The sequence below is a fragment of the Cupressus sempervirens genome, chromosome 6 (genome assembly GCF_028749045.1).
Source record: "Cupressus sempervirens isolate cs-2001-9-10 chromosome 6, ASM2874904v1, whole genome shotgun sequence".
NCBI lineage: Eukaryota > Viridiplantae > Streptophyta > Pinopsida > Cupressales > Cupressaceae > Cupressus > Cupressus sempervirens.
In genome coordinates, this window is record NC_143123.1 from 655,538,341 (window position 1) to 655,556,291 (window position 17,951).

At 36.9% G+C, this 17,951-nt stretch overlaps 1 protein-coding gene across 5 annotated transcripts in view; it reads left to right on the top strand.

Moving 5' to 3' along the window:
- The window catches only part of LOC149553901 (uncharacterized), a 142,317-nt gene that overhangs the window by 104,354 nt on the left and 20,012 nt on the right, over positions 1 to 17,951 (top strand). The gene's annotated exons all lie outside the window — the stretch shown is intronic.

Genomic DNA, 17,951 nt, shown 5'->3' on the forward strand with positions numbered 1-17,951 from the left:
AGTCAACTGCAATTAGACAAAGTGAGCAATATTTTAGCTAGTGATTTAAAAAGCACTAGCAGTATAAGGTAAATAAATGAAATAAGAGTCATAGAAAAACAACATTGATCGTAAGTTTGAACGATGTTCCTTGTCCTTGGAATGACATGGAGCTTGTATCGCCTAGATGCTTGTGAGTTTACCATCCTTGCCTTTCCTTCACAAAACTTCTTTCCTATAAAAAATGTCGCTTCAACAATTCATACATCTTACTATATATGTCTTCAAGGGAAAATTATAAGTTTGCGTGCCAATAATATTACCATTCTAGGTTACAAAGTACTTGATGAATATGTCAGTTCCAATTATGGAGCGGAAGACACCCTTCTAAGTTTCTTCATTATGGCATTGGGGAAAGATTTTTCCAAATTCAAATACCTCACATCTTAAATATTTATTTAATCTTGCTATTCAAGATATTTTATTTAAGTATGAGTTCATTAAATGATAAATTACACCTTGGAGTTGGTAATTTGTCTAAGGACTCACTGAATTTTAGGCTTATGTCCTTCTTTATCTTGGCCTTCTTTGAATGTACATTGGATTTGCATATAGACACATCCAAATCCATTTTCTCCTCATCAAGTTTTATAAACTGTTACAGGCCATGGGCACCTCCACATCTTTGTCCTTTTCACATTGCTCTTGTCCTTTTAAAGCTTAGACTTATTGTTCTGAAGGCTGCAAACATTTGAGTTTGTGCATGATAGCAAAGCTGGGGGACCTTATTTTCAAGGCATCTCAAACTAACGAATGCTTTCCAAGGAAATCTTGATTTCATCTAATCACACATCCTACAACATGTTGTAAATTTTGTAATTTTTGTAGGGAAGTTTTCTATCAATTGGAAGGAGAAATTTCTGCTTTTGGTGATTGCTTAAATTGATCAAGTGATTGCACATTTACTTTTTTTTTCCCTAAATTTGCGGTACAGACTGAAATTTTCAGAATAAATTTGGTTTCTATTTTTTGTAAATCTTTAGAAAATTTGCTTTAATCATGCTCTCTAAAAATTTAGATTTGAGGATGATTTCATTTTGAAATCATCCAGTCTAAGGTGACATTTGTGCATATAGGAACATGCTTGAATTCCAACACAAGTACCAATTCTCAGCATATCAACATTAATTTAAGAAATTATATTAATTTAATAAGAAAAATATTTGCAAGGCAAAATTTTTGCATACTTGGCATCTCCATGGTTCAAAATCTACTCACATGAAAACACAAGGGAAACTAGAATGCATTTTAAAAAATGTGTGATATGCCTTTTGAACTATTCTCTACTGACTATGTTGAACTCATTGTTTCATCCCCTATTTTGCCTAATTTTAAACTATTTTGTTGCTGATATTTTATGCGAAGATTGAATTGATTCTGTAATTACCCTATTCGGTTATGTCTCTAACAATGCCACTTATTCAGGCATTTGACATTTCAACAAACACTCGATAGACAACCCAATTATCACTGAATATATGATATTTATAATTCCAAAGCGTAGTATCGGAAAATGCAACAATTGTTCCCAAATTCAGTTAACCTTAGCCTTATACATTGCTCAAATAAATATTAAGCACTGGTATATAAATCTGCCATGTGAATTTGCACATCTAAATCTGAAACAACAAATGGGTCATAACAAGTTATGCATTTATTCGTTAACTTACTATGCTTCAGACAAAATATGGTGCAACAAAAAATAGAGAATTACACCAAATAGATATTGAACCTGCTCATAGCAGCCTTTTTAAATCAGAACACAGGTCTCTGAATTCCAATGCAGCCTGCTCCGATTTCATTCACAGCATCTATTAGGTAAAATACAGGTCTTTTGTTATGCATGCCAGAAGGAAAGGGTAAATCTCCAGTCTCCAAGAGGCAATAATAGGGCCAAGAAATATCAAAACGCTGCCACAGATAAGAAATGGTAGCCCAAAACATGCACAACAATGTTTTCAATTCCCCTAATAACAAAGAACTCCAACTTCTCATAAACAGTATGCCACAGTAGAGAAGTAAACAATTGCAATACCTCAGCTGCCATTGCACAAACAATTCAAGGAGAGTCAATCTCCAGGCAAGATCACAAACCCTTATACTTCAAGAAGGGCACAGAAAATCAGAACTTCAAGAAAATGTCACAAAGGGGACAGAGCAAAATAAGATAATCAAATGATAGGATGCTTTTCTCATCAAATGGGCACATATTTATAATCTCCAAATGGCACAAGTTTCCCAAATAAACTCCAGAAAATTAAAATATCATAAAGTGCCATAATAATAATAATTTATTAATTGCTTTTGGCACCCAAAAAATGACCTTTTCCATCATAACATAATATTTTGATACACAAAGCCATTGTTTCTTGTGCCCATGATATAAAACGTTTTGGCCTGGTTCTAACGAGCTATGATATTGAGGTGACCAACATACAACACCAACAAAAATAACAATCTTAGCATATTTGGATGAATAATGATAATTCAACTGTTTTGCGAAAACAACTGAAGAAGCATCAAAATCGAAATCTGACAACACCAGAGTAATCCTGATGAAGAAAGATGATGAACGAACCTAACTAGGTGACTTACTATAAATAGATGCTCTCTCCAAGATTCTTGGAGCCCAAACTAAGAGCCCGAAATAAAATTGAGAGCATCACTCAACTCCTCTAAGTCAACTGAGCTCAGCAGAACCAACAATTAATTTACTATAAATATTATGTCCCTCAAACGGAGCCAAAACACACTATAGGTTGCTAGAAAGCCAATAACCCCACAACTAAGACCCTCAAATCCCACTATCAACTCACGAGGGTTGTGATGGTGAACTAACCAAACCAATTGTAGGAACTTACTAAAAATGGGGACATTGTAGTCCTCACTCCCTAAGATTGCTTTTCCCCAAGCAATCTCAGAGAAAATTGAGCATCACAGTCCACTTGGATCCCAAGGGTAGAACTACGCACTATCCCTACTGTGTACACACAATTCTTGTAGCACTGCCACCCAAATAAATGATATCAATGAGAGAATCATTTGGAAACTGACTGTAGGCGCTGATGGCGGTAACAACTCATCAGGACTCAATCCAACTGAAATACCAACTTAGTCAACATCTAAGTCCCTATCAAACTGACACTCATACCAAACTTCACTATGGAGATGATAACGACCATAAGTAACTGAATCACTATCACCAACATCAACCTCTAATAAATTGTTCTGGGTGTGTAAATATTGCAAGTGTTCTAACTTGCAGCTGTTGATCTCATTTGCAAAAGATTGTGCTAACCCTTCCCATAATGGATGGTATGAAACTTGAGCCAACGCACACTAATGTGAAACCAAATCCTCTACTTGTGGGTCAAAAGAGAAGTGATGAGCACTCCTTACAGTGTAATGCCGATAAAAGCTCCCAATCTTTGTCAAGGGCTCATCAATATCAAATTGGGAATCAAGAGACGACTCTAATTTTTGACCCCGCACAACTATTGGCCAGGAAGGGTCCTGGGCAATCCTCTCAACAAACCCAAGTGAAAATCTTTGTTGGAAAGCATTGTAGCCAAAGTCTCTACAATCATCCCCACCAATCATCGTATAGCCTGAGAGCCCCGAATGAGAGTACCCTCATACACTCTGTATGAATCCTCCTGCACATCTGAACTCTTCAAAAGATACTCCATGAAAGACTTATGCAGTAGAAATTATATGTGGAAGCATCAATCTACTCCCTTTGCGACCTACATCTGATCCCTCTAAAAACATGACACTGCCAACTGTCCAATGCTACTAGTTGTATGAGATGAAGAAATAGATTTGCTTCCAACAAAAGGAAGCAAATCATCATGAGTGCTTGTCTACACTGATGCTCCCACCTCCAACATACCTACTGCACCCATATCCTAGACAGATGTGACTACCACATCATTGAGTCCCTCTTACCCAACCATGGAAGTGAGCTCGCCACCAACCACAATATGCAATTGAACATGGTCTGGGGCTGGTGTCGACTGTACCCACTCCAACTCCATGGTAATTGCTCACCATTTCTACCCTCCTTCCTAAAAATCCAGTTATTAGGGTGGTAGCCATGTTCACATCCTTTGGATTATTCACTTTGCCATGTAGGCCAATAAGAATACGATAAGAAGTTTTGACTTTTCCTTTTATAGTCCTAAGTCTTTTAAGACTCATTGAATGAAGGTTTTTGGGTTGCGACGATGTGACTCTCTTTTTGCTCGATCGTAGGCAGATAAGGCTTAAACGGCATGAGGTCGTGAACACGGGAAGCAATTAGATTCAATACCATTGTGGTTTCATAGATCAAAAGGCAGGCTTTCAGTTTTAAGTGGTGACATTGTGATTACCACTTGATTGCATAGTCGCAAGGAGTAAGGCTTAACCATGAGTCAAGATGGCAATGTTGCGACCTGTGCTTGTTCGCTCAGTCGCAAAGGGTTAAGAGATAACCATAGTTTAGGCTAGGATATGGCAAAAGCTTTCATTTGCTTCGTCGCAGGGTTAAATTGCTAACTTGTGGTCATGGCAGTGAAGTTGTGATTACCTCTTGATCGCACAGTCGCAAGAGGTTATGGGCTAACTGGAGTTAAGGCTACAAATCAACGAAACACCTTTTTCACATCATCGCTGAGTTAGCGTCAGGGTTAAGAGATCAAGTCGCGATGGTGTGTCATGTCTCCAATTTCTGCCCTTCCTTAGTGACAACATTTCTAGCAGGGTTGGTCTATTATCTGGTTCCCATAGGCTAGCAAAGCATAGAGGGAACCAAGCCAGGGGCTTTGAGAGTCATGCATGAGCTTCCCAAGTAGTTTGGAGGAGTAGACAACAGTTTCCTACAATTTAGGAGGGATTCCTAATTTGTAGAGATTGACTAGGAGTGGTCTAGGAGGCATTTGGAGACCTCGGCGAATATTTTGGAGACTTAGAGTGCATCTCCTATTTTTTAGGAGGCATTGCTATATTTTAGGAGGAACTCCCAGTTCAGTGACAGTTCTCTCAGAGGTGCACACAGTAGGGGAGAGTCATTGGGACTCAATTTTGGTTGATTGGGGTTGTCTCCTACTTTTTAGGAGCATCCCTAGATTTTAGGGATGGACTGCCAGTTGACCCATCTTGTTCGGCATCAGTCACAGACAGGCGACAAGGTCAAATTCATGTTTGATTGGTCATTTTGGGCCTTTTGGGACCATTTGGGAAATATTTTAATATATTTAAATATTTCCTAAGTTGGTGATTAAATAAATTAAAATAAGGTTAATAATATAACCATTTTGGAGTAATAAGGGGATTCTAGCTTCAATTGATCAGGTACACCTATGTGTTATAGCTCGTTGGAAAGGTCTCAAATTATTATACATGATTTTTACTATCTGTAGACTTTTTGGTGCCTTCAGCTATGGAATTTTAATAAATTAATGTTTTTCCTATAGCATGGACGACTTTAATTGGGAAAATGTTATTTTATTATATTTTATTTAAAGGGCAAAGTGTAATTTCCCTTTTGGGTTCGATTTACAGTTGGAAGGGGATACAAGGAGATGGAGACCTAATTTCTTATTATCTTTTGCATATTGAAAAAACTTGTTTTTGTGAATTGGCTCTGAGAGAGCAATTCTTCATCTGGGACGCAAACCCCAGGTTCTAGATTGGTTGGGACGTAGCCCTCAGCAGTTATTGGCATTGGATTCTTCAGACAGTGTGCATTGCTATCAAGGATAGAGTACGCCATTCTTTATTGTGGATTCAGGTTGCAGATTTATGGTTTCAGCATTGCAGATTGATTCTTTCAGCTAGGACGTGATCCTTGCAGTCTTAGGGCCGCCATTTGCAATAGTTACACCCCACGTGGAATATAGGGAATGCTTGTATTCAGCCTCAGATGTATCCTTGATTCATGTTCATTATTTACCATCCAGTTTGGCATCATTGTTGGATGTAAGCTCCTTGGAACTGCATTGGGTTTATTATTTGGCTTTATAAATCAGAAATCTGCCTGGTACGATTTATAGCAATTCTGATTTGGCTCTATGCTCTTATTTATTTTCAATCTCCTTTCATGTTTATTGTTCATTATTCATTACTATTGTGAAAACTATCAAAAAACACAAAACAAAAACAAAACCTTCTGCAACTTCTGTCTATTCTCAAAGACCATCAAAGAAATCACAGGAAAATATAGTTTATTAATTTAAAAACTACAGCAGATCAGCAAGGGCATCCATCAAGGATCTTTCATGGTGCGATTATAGTCAAAATTATGGCTTCGCATGGTGGTAGTGGTCAATGGCAAGTATTCATTTTCAGTTGTGAAGCTGCGAACAAAGGAGCAAGCAGTTAAGACAATGATCTTCGTAAGGTCGTAGGTGTCAAAGATGTTAAATCTTAAGTCACGACAGTGCGAAAGGCAACACATGCAATAAAGATAACATCAGTGGCAGGGTTGCAAGCATTTAACACCAGCCAGGAAATAGACTGTGAAGGAGCGACTAAGGGCAAACTAACAACTTTCGCAATGTCGCAAGGATAAAGATGCTAAGGTCCCTAATTGTGGAAATGGTGCAAAGAGCTAATTACACATTGCTTGCAGGGTCGCAACAGTTAGGGAGATAAAGAGGAGGCAAGCTGCGATGCAGTGATCAAACATGAAATGAAGGTGGTCACAGCTTTGTAGGGTTAGACAGTTAATAAGAAAATCATGTGGCAAAGCTGCGAACAGATATGAAGATATAGGGTCAACATAAGATAGAAAGTTGGCGAGTTGGCAAAATACTTAGAGGACATTGGTCCACATGGCAAGTTAGATGGATTGACTTCATTTGACCGTCTAACATGGCTGACTTGGCGTATTGAGAACAAAGCAAGTAGTTTCTTAATGGAAGTAGGTCCTTGATTGCTTGCAGCCGCTTCTCTAAGTGTTCTCCATGCTTGTTTAATGCATCGTTCATCCAATCATTGCTATGGTTGTCCATCTACCTAATCAAAATGATCATGGCTGTCATTTCTGTCTTCTCAGGGCTCAGATTTGTGCATAGGATCAGGATTTTCTACATCTAGATGCATACCCCAATCAAATCTTCCCTAGATTTGCAGTGATCATTTTCTGCAATTTTAATGATGGTAGTTGAGCTTGGCAGCTTAAGGAAGAAGTTTCTCTGTTATGCTTGAACCATAAAAGCAAGTTTTGTAAACCCTCGAGGGGTCAGTCTTTTCTCTAATTCTATAGCAGTAGTATTCTATGCTCTATTATTGTAATTCCCCTTTTGCCTGTGAATGAATATGATTCTCAATTCTATCTCCTTCCATTAATATATCGTGCAACATCTTTTGCCTTATGTTGATGTATTTCTTTCATTCTTAGGTTATATGCTGTGTCTATTGTCTTTGGATGATATAGAGTGAAGTCCCTTCTTTATACCATTTCATTGATTTCTGATCTGTGCATAATTGTTGAGTCAAAAGCTAAGATAGAATTTGTGTACCCGAGGATTATATTGATGAACTGTGCTTTCTTGGGCATAGATAAGATTGAACAATACTATTTGCTGTATCACCCCTTCTTAGATTAGAATAGGTAGTTTTCTTTCATGCATTCCTTCTCCCTTTTCCTCTGAAGAAATAGTTAGGTGCACCCTGATAGTAAGGAAGCCAGCCTTCTCTGAAGACTCAATCTCTAATTGCAAAGTCCCACACTTTCAAGATTGTTTCCATGTTGCACGAGGTTGCCTATAGGTAAAAACTTTAGGCAAGGGTGCAAACTTCCATGTCAATAGTAACCTCATCTAACTATGACTGTGACTCTTGAAGAGCCAACTGAGTACGCTGAAGAGAGTCGACACTCACCTCAAGCTCGTGGGTAAGCTCAACCACCTCCTCTTTCCCCAACAATGCCTTATAACAGGTGCTACCCCACTCCATAAGGTAATCCTTGTTAGCAACTAACAGTGAGTAATTATGCTTCAAGATCCTAATAGCCTCTCAAAGCGCATGAACCTCTGTTAGGGAAAGTCTACTATCATCGTGCTCATTTGACATAAGAGCTCCTCTACCAGATGTGGCGAACATCTGACGAATAGCATCATAATGCTCAATAGCTGAAGAGACATCACCATCACTCACCCTCAGTTGACTAGCCACGTGATGACTTTGTAACCCCTGCCTCCTATGCAAGCTCTCTGCCTCAGTAATTGCACTATGATAGGAAATTGAATCAGAATTGCTCACCAAAAGACTGCTCACCTCCTGTGCGCTCCTATCCTCGCACACATCTGCAACCGAGATACAACTACTCGGTACCTCTTTCGATTTTTAATTTAAAGAAGTGGAAGCCCTCGTTTGTAATTGTATAACTCTATTTCTCCCTCAATAGAAAGTCCCTATAAATCCTGATCTTGTGACCCATCCAAACCTCCTTGGAGTCAACATGCAATTAGTGGCAAGGGGTATCATACCCATGCAACTCATAGCATCATCAAATGGATCATCAGATGTGTCCATACCATCTGCAACCACATCTCCTAATAGAGCCTCAACTACCGACACTTGAATCTGCACACATGACTCTATGTCATGTTGTGAATCAACAATGCTAGAGCCTAAACCAATATCCACTGACTTCATTGTAACACCTAGATCACCAATAATACAACTGGGTGACTCTATATATGCATCAGTCCCACCTGAGGGAGCAAGTGCTTCCCGCAAAGGAGCAACACTGCTACAACTGACATACAAATCTCCAATAGCAATCCCCTCCTCGAGAGAGTCAAAACAATCAACAATAACTACTGCCCCAATAGCACCTGCACTATCCGCAAGAACTCTGGAATCCTCAACGCACTGAAGCTCAATGTTGCGGTCCATCAATGGCACTGACACATCCACATCTCTGTGTGGAAAGTCCATCATTAAAACTACCGATAGGACTAATGGGTGATGTACTGAGCACAGGGACATTTGCCTCTTGCATGCCAACCGATGAGAACTCAAACCTTATTCCATGCATCCTCAATGTTGGTCTCCTAAAGGCGGAAACCATATACCTTGCTGCCCTATCTACCACTGTCAAATTTGGCAGTCTTTCCACCAACCTTTGCTAATGAAGCTTAATTTTCTCCATACTCTCTCAAGGCATTTATTTTCATGCTATCTTCCTCACTACTCCGCTAGCTCCCGAAACTTCTAGGCCTCTTGTATCTATCCATAGCTGGAAAAAGATAGAGTGGTGGTCACTCCCAAAACAATAGATCTGAAATAAAAGTAACTTTCTTACCCCACATGATGACAAGAAACCGCTCTGATACCACTGTATTAACTTTGTTCAGTTATGGCTCTAACAATACCACTTATTCAGGCATTTGACATTTCAACAAACACTTGGCAAACAAGCCAATTATCACTGAATGTATGGTATTTATAATTCCAAAACACAATTTCGGAAAATGCAACAATTGTTTCCAAATTCAGTTAACCTTAGGCTTATGCATTGCTCAAATAAATATCAAGCACTAGTATATAAATCTGCCATGTGAATTTGTACATTTAAATCTAAACCAACAAATGGCTCACAACAAATTATGCATTTATTCATTAACTTACTATGCTTTAGACAATATGCTGCAACAAAAAATAAAGAATTACACCAAATAAATATTGATCCTATTCGTAGCAGCCTTTTAAAAATCAGAACATAGGCCTCTGAATTTCAACGCAGCCTGCTCTTATTTCATTCGCAGCCCCTATCAAGTAAAACACAGGTCTTTTGTTATGCATGTTGAAAGGAAAGGGTAAGTCCCCAGCCTCCAAGAAGTAATAACAAGGCCAAGAAATATCAAAACATTGCCACATATAAGAAAACAACAGTCCAAAACATGCATAACAATTTTCCCAATTCCACCAATAACGAAGAACTCCAAATTCTCATAAATAGTATGCTATAGTAGAGAAGTAAACATAGTTACACTGCCCAAGGGGACAGGGGGACGGTGGCACAGTGAAACATGGGGACAAGTTTTCGGGATGGAGTGACAAGGGGAGCCTTAATTTGGGGATGGGAGGGGTTGTATATACTATACATATAGTATGTAAAATGCTAGTTATGAAAAGATATATTGCAATATAAAATATAAAGATGTTAAAGAGTAAATACTTAAACATTGTATTGAATTGGAACATCAAACATTGAACATAAATAGTTGATTCAACAAATAGTCAACACTAGGACATCTCCCCATCCTTGGCGAAGGTGGCAGAATCTAGTGGCACCACTAGGGATGGGGGAACAAACTCCCCAAGTCTTGGGTGCGTCCTTGTCTTCGGGATGTGGTGCAAAAAGTGGGGGGGACGCGTCCCTGTGTTACTATGGAAGTAAATAATTGCAATACCTCAGCTGCAATTGCACAGATAATTCAAGGAGAATTAGTCTCTAGGTAAGATCCCAAACCCTTATACTTTAGCTAGGGCACAAAAAATCAGAACTTTAGGAAAATGTTACAAAGAGGACAAAGGAAAATAAGATAATCAAATGATCGGATGCTTTTCTCATCAAATGGGCTCATATTTACAATCTCCAAATGACACAAGTTTCCCAAATAAACTCCACAACATTAAAATATCATAAAGTGCCATTATAATATAATTTATTAATTGTTTTTGGCTCCCAAAAATGACCTTTTCCACCATAGCATAATATTTTGATACACAAGACCACTGTTTCTTGTGCCCATGATTCAAAACTTTTCAACCTGGTTCCAACAAGCTATGATATTGAGGTGACCAACATTCAACACCAACAAAAATAACAAACTCTACATATTTGGATGAATAATAATAATTCACTTGTCTTGCGAAAATAGCTGAAAAAGTATTAGAATCAAAATTTGAGAACACCATAGTGATCCTGATGAAGAAAGACAATGAACAAACCTGATAGAGTGACTTACTATAAATATACGCTCCCTCCAAGATTCTTGGAGCCCAAACTAGAAGCCCAAAATAAAAACTGAGAGCATCACTCAACTCCTCTAACTCCACTGAGCTCATCGAAAGTAACATTTGACTTACTATAAATATTATGTCCCTCAAACGGAGCCAAAACACACCATAGGCTATTAGAAAGCCTATAACCCCACAATTGAGACCCTCAAATCCCATTGTCAACTCACGATGGTGACGATGGTGAACTAACCAAGTCAACTGCAGGAACCTACTAAAAATGGGGACATTACAGATTGGTTAAATTAGTTATCTGTTATGGTTTCATGTGAAGTTGAAATGTTGGTTATTTGTTATGATTGACGAGAATCGAAAATATTGAGTTTCATTACCATATTATAATTAAACGATTGAAAATACGTTAATACCATGGTAAATTTGTTTCTTTTACAAGAATGCGAGGAATGGGTGGAAAGCATTGCCAGAGAGGCAATTGGGCATGTGGGCACGAACTTGCCATTGAACCAACAGGTATGAGTCCTAAAAACTATGCCTAAAGGAAGAGAAGGGAAGCAAGGGTATACCGAGTGACCACCATGAGCTAAATGGGTCAACACACTTAATAAGATAATGAAACGAATAACTAATAACAATTGTTACCTTTATGATTTGGGTCAACCTTATGGCTTCCTTGTTATGTCAGACATATTCTAGCATAATGATACCATGATACTTACACGTACTTGTACATGTATATACATATGTATGTATATATGCGTATATTCAAATATGACGTACATGAATGTATATGTTTACTTAAAATGTGATGTATACACAAACATATTAGAATACTACATATACATATGTATATGTCTAGATACATATATATGTTGATACAAGACAATGTCATTATACTAAAGCATTAGGAGTAATTTATTATCTCCATCTTATATCAATGTTATATTATTATTTCCATTGGCCTTGTATTGTTATTTCCATCGGCCTTTTATTTGTGTCTTTTGAAATTTCAATCAAGAATGTAACTTATGATCACCACCTTCTAGTCATCTTGCACATAACTCCTATTTAGAGATTATAGCTTGTAATCGAGCGTTCTTGAGGGAGGAAGCCTTCTCTCTGTTCTACGATAAGCATCCATACCTGCGATCTATTTTCTTCTAGCATCAGCGAGCCATTGCAAGCTCTCCTTACTTCTTCCATGTACTGACGATCATAGCCACAACAGAAGAATTGATTAAATAATTGAGGAGCCGAGCCAAGCATTCACAAGCATTTGCCAGCAACTGAGGGGGATGTACCTCTATTTTTCTATAAGCCAAGTCGTACGACTTCGACACTTTTCTTTTCTCTTTTAAATATGATTGAAATCTCTAGGATTTAAGCTTGTAGCCTTAATGATTTTTGAATATCATGAACAGTACCACATGGACGAGGATGCTTGACTTGTTTACCTATGTTGAAGTTTTCCATCATGATTGCTTGTGTTTATGCAGCTGATCTGATTTATTTGCTGTATATTATCATGTTTTCATTTCAGAACTTGAAATAATTGAAAAATAATACCAAATCTGTGCATACTTATATAGGGGTATAAAGTTATAAACCATATGAAGAGCACACAAATATACTGGGTGGGGGGGGAGTGAATCAGTATATTAATAAATTTGCCAATTTAAACTTTTATCCAAACAAATATCTTCAAATACTAAAATGAATGATTATGCACATGAGCACAATAACACAGATTTTACGTGGAAACCCAATGTGAGAGAAAGGCATGGTAAATAATTGCTTTATATATAAACTTGTTCTTTTACAATGATTTGTAGGCTTCTAACTACTAGAGGCCCCAAACCTCTATGTTTATGAGCATTGCCTCACTGGAAGTTTCAACTCCCACACTTCGCAAGCTCCGACCTATTGGAAGCACCAACTCCCTTTGCTTGTCTTTACGAGCACCAACTCACTCTACACAAACTTCTTTGCCACCTTGACCATGTTGCTTACTTCAACTGATGATGGATACTTTAATTACTCAATTTCCCATCTTCAATATGATATTTAAGAATTCTTCAACTTCAATACACACCCTTATATTTTCTTTAATATAGCAATGATCTTTCATAATATTTTTTTGCATATAAACAAATATATATCTTTAATAATATCTTTATTTTCACGTCAATATAAGTCATAGACCAATATTTTACTCCTAACTTTTTCATATCAAAAAGATCTGCATTTATTTTTGTGATACGTACTTTTCTATGATTCTTTACCCTTGTATAGTTCGTATTTATCTCTGCTCCACCAATCTGCTCTCCGTCCTATTTCATTTTACACTTCTAGTTCTTTTATCACTGGCACATCGTTCTGCACTTCTCACTTTTTATTTATTCAACATACTCTGCCATATATTTATATATATATCAGATTTTTAATCTGATTATGTATTTTCTCTTATACTCTTGTCACACTCTTCCAAAATTCCCACTTCTCTTCTTTTTAACTTCACAATGAATTCTTATTATATATATCTTCTATTTCTAAAATCACATCTTTTGAAATGAAAAAGACATGTCTCTTGACTTTTCCAATACAAAATAAGACAACACTTTAATCGCACCATTAATAAACATAGTTTATTTTAGGTTATGATAACCTTGTCTTATAATGTTTCTAAGTCTACGATATAATCTTGTGTCGTATCTGGCAGTCTTTCAAACCTTAGAGGGATTCCATGTGCTGTAAACTCCAATTGATGACTCTCCAAAGCTGGCGATCTTATTTTATTTTGAATTTGTAAACCCATCGTGACTCATCACTTAGTCTTCCATCCTTTAATATTATCGGGCTCTTTTGTGAAGCATACGTTGATTATATGAACTAGAATTCCTCACAACATCTCCAAGCTCAGACACGTCATTGTTCAAACTCGTGCTTATACAATAGGATGGTGGTGACTTCAGTTTTGATGCGTTCATTTCATACATGAATTTTGCTGGCTATTATCGACTATTCTTGTATGATTACATACTCCAGAATCAACTTCCTCTGCAGGTCCGGTGTTATTAGTTTAATCATTGGAACCATACATAGTTGTTGTTCCCAAACAATATTTAATTGGTTTTGACTGTTCTTGCCTTCTTCTCCTATATTCGTAATCGTGAAGACTTTTTGCTATCTTCTGTTGATGGCCATCATACTGGGCAATTGGAATTCCAAACTTCTCATACTGTAAGCCATTGACTTTGAAAATCTGTGGCTTTCATCATTGCAGTTCTGTCATTCACAATATCTTCCCTTTATCCAATTTTATATTTGGTTTGAATAATCGCTGCCTTCATCCACAGACTATAAACTGTAATGCAGAGTCACCGTTTGTCTTCTATCGGGAACAGTCTTTTCACTAATATATCGCACACACTTGAATTGTTTTTCTTACCTCTACTACTAGCTAGCTAACTTCTCTCTAGTCTACTAATCTCTTGAATCTAACTCTAAAAAATGAGAAGGCCTTGGGCTTTTATAGTTGTTCAATTACAATGCAGGGCCAAGATCGATTCAAGATCAAGGGTCAAAATTTATCCCTCCGAACCCTTATTAAGGTTGTCACCCTATCAACCAATTACACGAAGACACCACCCAATGGGCCAAAAAGAAAATCACAGCAACCAATGAGAAAATTATACACGGTGTAATATGATTGAATGTTCTTGGACATGTATAATAGGAATTTCCTGATCGGTAGTAGACAACTAGGTACCACCTCAACTTTTATCTTGTACACATTATCAATCGTTTCATGAAGAAGAAATATCTCTTGATACTCAACATTATCAATCTCTCCAATGTGATGGCATATTCTCAAATTGTTTCATCTTATAAAAAAATTTCTGTCTTTTTTCCTGGATTTTCTCATTGTTATGACTTGAACCACTTGCATCTTTGTGAACTTGATCTTCATCTTGCCTTGAATTTGTACTTGGATGATTTGATTCGAATCCTTCTTCTCATTTAGATTCCTCAAGCTTGAAGCCTTGGGTTTGAGCTAGCTTGAAGTCCTGAGCATCCTCTTGCTTTCTAGCTTCAATAGCTTCCCTTAAATTACTTACCTTGCAAGATGAGAGAAAGAGCTTCAAGCTCATGAAATGACAAGGATACATATGTAAGAAATCTTTGAATTTCATGAAAAAAAATTACATCATTACAAACAAAAATAGCTTAAAATTAAATTATAGATTATCTCAGAGAAGCTACATCCCTTCATTTCCATGCAAATTTTGAGATAAAATCATCCTAAAATCTGGAAAATAAGAAGCTTCTTATGAGCAATATGCTCATTTTACTTTCTTCACCACTTCTCTGGTTTTGGGAGCAAAATCTGCTATCATAATCAAAATCACTGCTATCATGTGGAAAATGTTTTATTGCTGGCTTAAGAAGGTTCAGTTTTCCCATTAAATCAACTGCCACCTTGGAAGGGGGAGTTCAATGTCTTCTTAAAGATATAATTTGCTGCCTCTTGACAATAAGTTCACCACCGAAAAATCACTGCTCTTGGATAATCTTAGTGTATTATAGAGAATTTATTTTGAATTTGTAAAAAATATTTGGAACTTCCTCTCTTATATAAGCATTGAGAAGGGAAATGGCACAACCTCCCGTATGGGATGACTTGTCCCTCTAATTAGCCAATAAGATCATATTAATTAATCGGATTTGGAACTTCCTTTCTCATGTAGGTGCTGGAGAAGTGAAAGGGGAGTTTGTTTTAAATCTGTGAAAATGATTTGGAACTTCCTCTCTTATATAGGCATTAGAGAAGTGAAAGGGCATAGTCTCCCATATGGGCCGACCTATCCCTCTGATTGGCCAATAAAATAACATTATAATCTGATTTTTAAACCTTGCAGGCCGACCTCAAACAATGGAAGAAAATGATTTTAAATTATCTATTTGCATTCAAATCGAAATTGCTACTATGTTGATGGATGAGCTTGACATAAGGGACAAAAATTGGGTGTGTGGGGGGAGAAATAATCCTCATGGGATGGTGGAAACCATCCTCCACTAAGGATTTTTTTTTGTCAACTTCTGGTTCCCCCTTCCTCACATTACATTGATACTTGATATCGCCTTCCATCAACTTCTTCTCATAATTGGATGCCAAAAACATACACCTACTTTAATAATCAACAAGGCAGAATTTCAATGAGCTCTAGGATTTTGTCAATTAGCTAGGAGGAGCTAAAGGTCTCCAAGGATCTTTGACTTGGTCAGAGATTACACATGCTCAAGGATTTTTGTCTTCTCAAGTTAACGACAAGCCTCTCCAATGCTTCCCTGAATCCATACATCAATCAACTAAGTTGTTTTTTTCTTCATTATGCCAAGGTAAAAATTCCACTAAGGAGGGATTTTATCCTTCTCAAGGAATTCTTGTCTACATTCAATACTCTGTACTTAACTGTTGAAGGTATAGGATCACTACAAACGTAATAGCACTGCCTTTTTTGGTATGTAGAGGAGACATGTCTTTGTGGTATTTTGCAAGTTAATAACCATTAGACTATATATCATGGTTACTAGGAGACCCGTCCCCCCCCTATGAGTCGCGTCTCAGAGACTTTTCGTGTCTCCGGAGACATCAAAAAAGGTTGGAGACTTCATGATGAAGTCTCTTGAAGTCTCCCCGTCTCCTAATCCAAAAAGTGAAGTCTCCCCTAAGTCTCTTGATAAAATATAAATGTAAAATATAATATTAAATAATTTTATATACTTTAGCCCTCATTTAAATGATTAAATCATTTAAAATATTTTATTTAATAAATTAATAACTTTAAAACAATTAGAAACACTTTTAAAAAATTATTCTTATTCTAAATTCCAAGTGAACCAACAATAATTAGAAATATTTGAGAAATAATTAAAACCACTAAGAACAACCAAAAATATTTAAATATTTAAATTAAAAATGTAGATATTTATGTTGTGATATTTCTATAGATATTTATGTTTACAAATATCCGATTGAACTTCCAAGATATTTATATTATAATTTATTATATCTCCTACTATTTTGGCTTCTATCACGAGGTGATACTCCTGAGTTGCAATCATTTGCAATAAGATTGTTGTCACAAGTGGCTAGTTCTTCAGCTTCTGAGAGGAATTGGAGCACTTATGGTTTTATTCATTCATTGAAAAGGAATCGATTGGTATCAAAGAAAGCAGAGAACTTGTTGTACATTCATAGCACGCTCCGCCTTCTCTCTTGTGTTGATCTGTAATGTCCCCCACTTAGCCATTTTGGAGGTATGTTGTCGTTAGTCCATTCTTGTATGGTCCCGAGGGCTAACCAGGACTTCAAAAGGGATCCTGAGGTTATTTGGCTTAGTCAAATTTAATTACAGGCCAAACGGAGTTCGTTTGTTGGGTTGTCAGGAAGAGTTACTATTTTTAGTAAGCCAATAGGGGGATGCAGTGCCTTCAATTTTCAGTGACAGGATGAGATGCGTTTTGTTGGGCTCTTTCTAATGAGCTATTATATGTGGGATTTTGAGTTTATTTGGTATATTATTTTAATGTTTGAAGTTACAACGGTAAAGTGACTATTTAAATTAAATATTATAATGTTTCATAAAGTCACTTTATAAAAATCAAGAGTCCCCCTTTTGAGTACATACATGGACTTTGTAAAAAGAAAAAAAGAAGTAATATTAAAAGTCATGTATTATCCCACATTGGCAAGACGGAAGCGTGGAGCAAGTGAGGAAGGGATTAAAAGGAAGAGGATAGCTCTCATTTATGGAGGCTTGGAAATATCAAAGAAATTGGAGAATTTTTTGGAGATTATATCTCAATAGTTTGAAGGACAAAATCCCTTCAAGCTGGAAATCTTGACGCCATTGAAAGATATGGTCTTGAGATTC